Raw genomic sequence first — 10,411 nt, 5'->3', positions numbered from 1 at the left:
TAAAAGTTCCTCAATTGCCCTTTTAACCCCTTGCACTCCAACTTTACACTAAATCAACTCTAGCCCTTAAACAGTTATTTTCTCTTTCTTACTCCTTTTCCCCTCAAACATTTATAATCTTTCAATTAACTCCATAGGTTACTAACTTAATCTAATCCAAAACACTTGACCACACTTAATTACTTTACTAATCACCCTCCTACATTAATCACCTATACTTAAACATACTTTATCCCACATAAAAGCAATTAAACAATAACCTTTTGTCATAAACAAAAATTAGGGTTTTAATAAAATCTCAAATTAAGGTTTTTTTTTTGTTTTTTAATTCTAAAAGCAAAATCACATGTAAAGAATTACCATCATCCCTAAAATCAAATTTTATAGCAAACTTTAGCACTAATAATCCTTATTCAAAATTAAGGACGAATCGGGATCTCACAACCTTCCCCTCTTAGGAGAATTTCGTCATCCAAATTCATACCTTCGGTGTCCCTGATTGGCCTAGAAATGGTTCCCTTCGTCCTTGATTTATTTCCTCCCCTCGACTTCTGAGGGCACTGAGCAACTAGGTGTTCATTGCTACCACATCGGAAACATCGCCGATTTTTCTCTTCTTTCCAACAGGTATCTTTCGTATGATTAGTGGTCCCACAGACATCACATACTCTTTTGGTTCCGAACATCGATTCCCCATGTGAGACACCACTTTGGGGCCTTTTTTCTACTTGATCTTCCCTTGTTTTACCTTGATTCGAAGTCCCCACTGGTCGTGTACCATCGGCTTCCTTACTCCTCTTATTAGGTGGCTCGCTTCCCGAGCTTTGCCCACCAGTGTATGTATAGGTGTCAGATGGTGTTCTCTTCTTGTCACGAAAAGCTTTCACCTGACTCCTTGCCGTCTCTATTCACTGTGCCTTTTCCAGGGTCTGGCTGAATGTATCCAACTGGGCAGCCGCCAGTGCCTCTTGTATTTCCACGTTTAACCCCTGGACAAATCGACGAATTCTCTTTCGGTCTGTTAGCACTAACTCTGGAGCAAAATGAGAGAGTTTGGTAAATTGTGTCTCGTACTCTGCCACACTTAACGGCCCTTGACGCAGGCGGATAAAGTCCTCTTCCCGCCTTTCTTGAGCAATCGGTGGCAAATACTTCTCATTAAACTCACGGATGAAATTGACCCAAGTCCAGGGGGTCTGCTCTCGTTCCCACTTAGCCTTTATTACATTCCACCATGCTCGGGCTGGTCCCTCAAATTGGAAGACAGCAAAAGATACCTGTCGTTCCTCTGGATACCCGAGCGCAGCGAATATATCCATCATGCGGTCTATCCATCCCTCAGCTAAGTCAGGGCTAGATCCACCTATGAATTTTGGGGGTACAAATTTTTGGAACCGTTCTAAGGCACGGTCCATTCCCTCGTGATTGCCCGAATTATTTCCAGGGTTTCCAGCATTATTCCCATGACCTTGACCCTGTTGGTCCACCATTTGTGCCAGCAAATCTGCCATCCGTTGTTTGGCTGTAGCTACTTGGTTATTAGCTTGGTGGTTCGCATTTTCATATTCTACCCTTTCGGGTTCTGGTCTCCGTCCCCTACCTTTTCCTCGGCCCCGGTCTCGTCCCCTACCTCCTCTTCGGCCACCGGCTTCCATTTGTTTTGAAAACTTTACCATATAAAACACATTAAATGATCAAAATTTTTGGACATGCATATACAGGTTTACGCCAAAGATATGCACAAATTAGACAAAATGCAGTTAGTACCAAAACACTGAACACATCGATTTCAAAACAAATCAACAGGACAACAAAGTAATTCAAGTCAACGGCCCTAACGTAACTCCCCTGCGGAGCCCACCAAATCCACCAGCACCGCCCCAGCGGCCCTAGGGTGCAAACCTAAAGAATAGGTCCAAATAGCTAACTTCAACATTAAGTAAGAACCAAGTCGATTCACACTGGGACTGGCCATCTCCAAGTGCAAACAACTCAATCCCCACTTTGCCTTATGGAAAAATTGCAAAAGTCCAATATCAAAATCCTAGCATTCAATATTTACCTTAATAGCCAAGTACCCCACAGTCCGGCATCTTAAACTTTAAGTTTAGGATACACTACAGAGATCTGAATCCTAAGCTCTGATACCAACTGTGACAGCCCCACCTCACCCTAAGGCGAACCGGAGGGTTCGGCGGACCGCCTGTCCAGTTCTCGCCGGGACTCGAAGGCAAAAACAAATAAAAGCTATTCACACGGCAAAAGAGTACTATTCGCATCATATACATCGGCAGAAGAGTTCTATGTACATCCCCAAAAGTGACTACCCATACCATTACATCCTTACGATTGTAACCCAAAATCAAAAAGTAGACCCTAAGAAGGGTCCTTACACGGATCACTATATTAGGGAAAATCATATTAACTATTCGGTGATTACAAATAAAACCCAATTATACTAGTGATGGTGCCAAAATTTCCCCGCGTCAGCCTCTGCTAAGGAAAACAAAAGAAAAGGGGGTAAGCTAGAAGCTTAGTGACTAACCAGGGTAAAAACGTAATTTGTACATGTCAACATTTACACAGTGAGAGCAAAGCAAAAGCAGAAAAGTAACACCATATGGTAAGGATATGAGTGGCTCCAAAGCCAACTCATTCGTCGAGCTTGATCACTGGTTGACCCTTGAGATTTTGAGCCACACAGCTCGCTTCTCTTAAAGGATCCCCCATAGAGAGACTATGAGCCTCAACTCAAGTCACGAGCAATAAATGCTCTAAAATATTTTTCAAGCAATAAATGCTCTAAAGTCGTAGTTCAAGCAATAAATGCTCTGGTTCAAGCAATAAATGCTCTCAAATTGCGTCACAAGCAATAATTGCTCCGCAAATGTTTTTCAAGCAATAAATGCTCCATAATAAATCACAAAATTATATTTCACAGGTATCAATAGCAACTAATGGGGTTTAGGTCGAGTGCAATAAAGTACACCCTCGCCTAAGTGCCCATTTTTCATAGTAAACTCATATTAGCATGGAATTACACAGAAACCCTGATTACTCACCTAAAGAGCAAGTATAACAAGAGAAAGCACGGAAATGAATTCAAGTCGCCAGCTAGTGGGCCCCACCGGCTCCGTCTAGCTCACCACCGTCTGAAATAGAAGATTGCATCACAATATATCACAAACGGCTACTAACATGCATAACTCAAGTAAAACGGAAAAATCGACACATGCATGCGCGGAAATGGCATACAGAAACGGAAATGGCAGCACAACCGTTTTGGTGTCAAAAACTGTTTTGAACACAATCGAATCTACGAGTGTCGGATCAAAGTGCATTAGGTACCTTTGCGAAGCTAAGAGGAAGGGCTACAATTTTCATGAAGACACTTTAATCTAGATCTGAATGGAAGCTGGTCGAAATTATGGAAAACAGTACCAGAAATTTGCATTTTAGGGTGACGGACAGGGTTTGTTTGCTGGACCATAACTCACAACTCACAAATCCAAATCAAGAAATTCCAAAGGCGTTGGAAAGATAAGCCAAAAGGCTATAACTTTTGTATTTTGACCCAAAACTGAATCAGTACGGAGCATAGGGAAAAAGGGTTCAAAGTTCCTGTCAGAACTGTCCAAATTCGAAGGCAGTTCTGACAACCAATCTTGTTCTGGTCATAACTGAAGCTACGGAACTCGGATTTGGATACACTTTATACCGTTTCGAAGCTAAGACCAAGATCTACATTTATTATGAAGAGGTCAACACCCAGTTCGGATGTTATCAAAACGGACAGAGCATGGTCAGAAGCAAAATTCAAAAACGTAACACAATCCAATGTACAAAACAGGTGCAAGTATTTTGGCTATAACTCGGGCTAAACTGATCCGTTTGACCTGAAAGTTTGTAGGCATACTCAGGACTTAAGAGGCTACAACTTTCGTGTTTTGAGAAACTTCTGAATCAGCACGCAGCATAAAGAAAAACGGAACTCAAGTTCGGATTTGTGGACTGCCCTGTTTTTCCAGATATGCCGGTTTTTGCGCGCCGCAACCGCACGGTCCGTTCTATGGTTCTTCTGCAAGCTTTCTAACCCAATTCCTACCAAATAAACACACATGTACCAGCCCCTAAGAGCTCCTCAATAGACCCGAATTTCCACTCCCAAATTAACCTCAAAACCTAACAACTCTAACCATATTCTATACCTTTAATCCTACAAGTTTAATTAACCTTCAACCTCTCCAATCAAACCCTAATCAATTAAACCCTAACTCAACCAAAATAACTTCCCCTTGAACTAGGGTTTCAAGACCAAATCTGATTTTTGCTAAAACCAACCATACAAGTAAAATTAACACATCAAAGATTCCATTTACAAACCAAAACCCAACCAAATCAACTTAGTGAATCATGAAGCAAGAAACCCTAATTCTTCCATAGTCTTAACCGAAATTTGGGCAGCAATAAATCACTGAAATTAACCATTCAATTACTCAATAATCACTACATAAATCACACAAGTTCCTAATTACAACAAAACCATCACTTCACATGGTTTCAAGACTTAATCACAAAAGTTATCTTTCAAATCAAATGATTTACCTTCAATCCAACCTTGTTGATGATTAACCCACAATAATCAAGTAGCAAAGATGTTGTCTTCAACTCCAAGACCAAAATGGAAGCTAGAAGAAATTGAACTTGGAAGAACTTTCCCTTTCTCTCTTGCTCTCTCTCTCTCGGCCTCTCACTCTCTCTTTCTCTTTAGTTTATTTTGTTTTGTTTCTAATGATTATCTTGCATAAGAAGATGATACATATAAGTCAAAGCCATGGAGGATATTTTCCATCCTAACCAATCACATAAAAGTTCCTCAATTGCCCTTTTAACCCCTTGCACTCCAACTTTACACTAAATCAACTCTAGCCCTTAAACAGTTATTTTCTCTTTCTTACTCCTTTTCCCCTCAAACATTTATAATCTTTCAATTAACTCCATAGGTTACTAACTTAATCTAATCCAAAACACTTGACCACACTTAATTACTTTACTAATCACCCTCCTACATTAATCACCTATACTTAAACATACTTTATCCCACATAAAAGCAATTAAACAATAACCTTTTGTCATAAACAAAAATTAGGGTTTTAATAAAATCTCAAATTAAGGTTTTTTTTTGTTTTTTAATTCTAAATGCAAAATCACATGTAAAGAATTACCGTCATCCTTAAAATCAAATTTTATAGCAAACTTTAGCACTAATAATCCTTATTCAAAATTAAGAACGAATCAGGATCTCACAGAATCAAGTTAAAGGGGCTTTTCTCATTAAAACATTGGAATAATGTTCGAAGAGGACTCAAAAGTCGTTTTTGACTCATGTCACGGTAAGTACATCTCAATTCCAAAAGAAAGTACCAACTTCACTTTTGGCACGAAAATCGAGAAAAGGAGTAAATGGTTTCCATTTCCCAAAACTTTAAATCTCATGTCCAAGCTTTAGGATGAAAAAGGCATTCACATTCTTCCAAACTAATGGAGTTAAACATATCCAAAACTCTACTCATTTCACAGAAAAATATCAAAGCTAAGGTTCTAAAATTCAAGTGTAAAACTAGTGAAATTTACCAAGAACTACTTTAGCCAAAACGCTTTCTTTTTGGGGTTTAAAAATTATGGGAATCGAGACAAAGCTAGGGTTTGAAGTTCATCCCTCGAGTATAAAATAAGGTGTCATTAATCAAGAAAGTGGGACAACCAAGAAAATGCATTAATAGAGGTTTAACCTTCGGAAACCAAGATTTGAAATGAAAGTTTAAAGTTCTAATGGAACCGTGTATTCCACCCAGAAATTACACCTAAAACAGTCCAACAATTGCAAAGGAGGATGGAAAGTTCTTAAAAATTCATTTCTTATGAAACCGGAAAATTTCAGCTTTACGCGACAAAACATGAAAAATTAGATCTTGAGTTTGGGACACCCAAAAATAGAAAAATTTTATACCGTTGGAAAATAGATTCAAAGTACTAAAAGTTCCTAAAAGACACTTTTCCAAGATTCTAAACGGAAAGTATTCAAAATTTAGCTCAAAGTTTCAGTTTCTAGAAAACAGGACAAAACCATTCTCGATTTTTCAGCAATCTTTGAAAATTTGGCAAAATTCACAGTAAGTGAATCAGCCTTTGAAATTTGTAACACCATAAGAGTTCCATACAAGGTTTCAAACATGATAAATGGAACAAAATTCAGAGTTTTGAGTGTCAAGATATAGTAGCTTAAAGCTGGCTGACTTTCGTACAGCAACTTTATGGCGTTATTTGGATATCGAAATGGCCTTGTAATTACACCAAATTTAGTACACTTAAACTTAAATATGTGGACTACCTCCCTATCAAAGTTTACACAAAAACTAACATGGGAAGGTAGTTAACAAAACTACCAAAATTCGAAAAATATTTCAAGGCCAATCTGCCTTCATGCTTTTCTTTCTTTTCCAAACGTTTTGTACAATGAAATCAGCCCCAATTTGATCCACTTTTGAAAGCAAGGTTCTAGAAACATCTAATAAACAATTGACAAGCAATTGACATTAAAATTTTTGAACCAAACATCTCACAACAAACCTGGCCATTTGGCCAGCAAGAAGGTAAAAATTTTCCAGTTTTCCAGCTTTGTTGCACTTCCAAAATCAGACCACATCTCACTCAATACATGTTCAAATTGGGAATGGTTGGTGGCGTTGGAAACAAGATTCAATACACTACATTTAATCAGAAGAAATGATTTTCAAAATCAGTTCACAACTGAGATAAAATAGAGCCACAAGATGCAGCTCCTCCATTCCTCTCGGACAGACAATCAGAACAGGACAGCAAACTTTGCCGAATCACTACGGATGACTCAAAATGAACTAGCAGTGATTTTTATACCGTTAGAAAACTATGGATGTCTAGTTTTGAATGCCGCAAATGGCACTCAATTTTGAATTTTGTACAAAGAGATACGTTCAAACAAAGAGGTACTGTTCGGCTGCCCAGAATACCATTTCCAGATTTCCTTCTTTTTTCAAAAACTCTAGTTTTGAGCAACCACTTGAAACGATTTTCGCAAGGCACTTTGTACACACAATATACAACATATATCACTCAATTTCACAGTAAAATAACCATCAAAATTTCAAAATCAAAACAGAACATCACAACCAGAAATTCGCCCATCTTGCACTTCCAATTTTCCTTCGATTTTTCGTTCACTTTCTAACCGTATTCACCTCAAATAACACATAAACAACCACAATCAACTAATTACACCTCAAGCTAGCTACCTATAATCCACCTCAAGACCGCTAGCTTAAAGATTAAAGTAAGAAATGAAACACCTCAAGTCCGCTAGCCTATTTCATGCTTAGGTTCAAACCCATGCAAATCCAACCACTAAATTTTGATTAAATGGAAAGATTAGAAGAGTTGATGGGTTTACCTCTAACCCTTGTAGAAACCAGAAATTTTCACCACAAAAACCTCCAATAATTTCCACTAGATGTTGTCTTCCTCCAAGCTAAAGTTAATGTCCAAGTAGTTTTGAAGTTGGGTGCAAATTTGGAAGTGAAATGGAAGCAAGAATTGAGCAAGTGAAGTGGAGCTTTCTTCTCTTCTTTTCTTCTAATTTCGGCCGACTCCAAGGAGAGAGAAGAGAAGGGTTTGTTGTGTGAAGCTTCTCTTGGAAGCTTTAAGAATTTGTGGCCAAAAGCTATGTAAAAGTCAACTACGAATAGTGCGCGAATAGTGCCCCGAACTACCACTTTTCTCTCTTGTTTGTTTCACTTGTGCACTAATCCTTAAATATAATTCCTTTAACACTACAATTACTCACTCTTACTAGTCTAATGTAAATTTATTAAATTCCCACTTAGTTGTTCCGGCTCGATTTACGTGAACTTCCGACTCGCACGCGATAAAAGCTTAATTGGAACTCACTCACCTCTAATCTCTCATTTAACTTTTCTTAGTCTACTATTAATCATTCTTAATTCTCCAAGATTATTGCACTCTCGAATCGAATATTATCTCGAAAAATGTGTACTCGTTATTCCTCGCTAAACAAGCCGCAAAAAAAATTAATTTTGCTGACGAAACGTTTTAAAAACATAAGGGAGACATTGTTCCATGTAAGTGGATTTAAAATGGTTGAAATAAATAATTTGGAGAAAATGGGTGAATAAATATTTAAATAAGCCAGTAAAATAAGATAAAATAAGAAAATTTTCGGATCCTCACAAAACTTAAAATTTAGATTTATACATGTGGCTATCTCAAATATCTATACATACCCAAATTTAACAAAATATTCAAGTTCTAGTTAAATTACTAACCCAAATTGAGCGGTAGCTCTAGTACAAATATAAAAGTCAAAAGGTCTAGACAAAACCAGCTTGTCCCAACCTCACGTCCATGGTCGTGTCCCCCTGTAAGGAAAATAAAACTAATGGGGTGAGTTAAACCTCAGTGAGGTTTCAAAACATCATGTAAAAACAAGTAGCAAGTTCGCCCTTAAATAAAACTTGAAACCTCAAAGTGAGCGAGCATAAAAGTTCATGAAAGTAAACAATAACACTTCAAACAACAAGTTAATTAGGCATTTGACAATTTCAGATATAAGGATACAGTTCGCTCTTGCGAGCTAATTCTGCCACAACTTGTCGAGAAGCAGTTGACACTCCGTCAACTCTCAAAGAACTGTAGCAAGTCTGGTAGAGCGCCACTTAACTCCAACACCATCCACCAATCAAACCCCCTACCGGGCCCGAACTCCAATATTAATAGTGGTGGTAATACACGAGTATACCGAATCTAGTAGACCACATCCAGTGGATTACACAATAAACAATAAACAGTACCTATGCTTCGCCAGTCTCCTCGACCAAACCCTTGTTGGCTCGATTCGACCAACTAACCAATAGGGTAGGGATCCCAAATAGTATTCAAGTCATACACATATACATCAAACCATTCGTAACCAGTGTACTGTAATTAATCAAATTAGGGCAAGTGCGATAAAATACACCCTTGCCCGACCAAGCAAGTCAAGTACTATCCATTCACATTGAGAAAGCATTGCATTCAAGTATCAATAGTGGTGGTAATACATGAGTATACCGAATCTAGTAGACCACATCCAGTGGATTACACTAAACAATAAACAGTGCCTATGCTTCGCCAGTCTCCTCGACCAAACCCTTGCTGGCTCGATTCGACCAACTAACCAATAGGGTAGGGATCCCAAATAGTATTCAAGTCATACACATATACATCAAACCATTCGTAACCAGTGTACTGTAATTAATCAAATTAGGGCAAGTGCGATAAAGTACACCCTTGCCCGACCAAGCAAGTCAAGCATTATCCATTCACATTGAGAAAGCATTGTATTCAAGTATCAATAGTGATGGTAATACACGAGTATACCGAATCTAGTAGACCACATCCAGTGGATTACACAATAAACAATAAACAGTACCTATGCTTCGCCAGTCTCCTCGACCAAACCCTTGCTGGCTCGATTCGACCAACTAACCAATAGGGTAGGGATCCCAAACAGTATTCAAGTCGTACACATTTACATCAAACCATTCGTAACCAGTGTACTGTAATTAATCAAATTAGGGCAAGTGCGATAAAGTACACCATTGCCCGACCAAGCAAGTCAAGTACTATCCATTCATATTGAGAAAGCATTGTATTCAAGTATCAAGTTAGGCCATGCAATTGGAGACACTCACCATTGATTCACTGGTTATCAAAATCAAACTCAGGTCCAGCACCCTAGCCAGAGTCAAAATCTGTGATAAAATGTCGTATAGCAACAAGTAATCAAATAGGGTTTCAAAATATACGACCTTTGCTTATTAATATCAAAGAAAAACCAAGTAAATAGAACTCATCTAAATAGTAATCATAATGTTTAATAAACCCTAGAAAATACATGCCCGCTCTTTTGGTTTTGGTAAAGAAACGATTGAAACCTTTAGGTTTATAGCGTGATATATGCATCTAGAAAATCTTGTTTAAAGTGGCCATTACTTTCTCCTTGCAAAATATATAGTTTTGGCAAAATTTCAGCTTACATATCACTACCAAGGTCAACTCAAACATTCCTAAGCAAATTAAGTCCAAAGCGATCATAAATCTCACGTCTACTTCCACTTTCACTCACTTACCCCAGAAGAAGAAAAACAAGCAGCACCTTTCCTATTTTGCCTTAACTTTTCCTCAAATTGCAAAGCTAACATTCCATAGCAAAACAGTCCCAATCGAGTCTATAAGTTATAAGATACATAAGGTGCTTACTTTAGCCACAAAACTAGCTATATTAAACATATACCTAGCATATACTCATCATATACCT

This window comes from Coffea arabica, chromosome 5e, assembly GCF_036785885.1.
Source record: "Coffea arabica cultivar ET-39 chromosome 5e, Coffea Arabica ET-39 HiFi, whole genome shotgun sequence".
NCBI classification, from domain to species: Eukaryota; Viridiplantae; Streptophyta; class Magnoliopsida; order Gentianales; family Rubiaceae; genus Coffea; species Coffea arabica.
Note: the sequence above shows the minus strand (reverse complement) of the source record.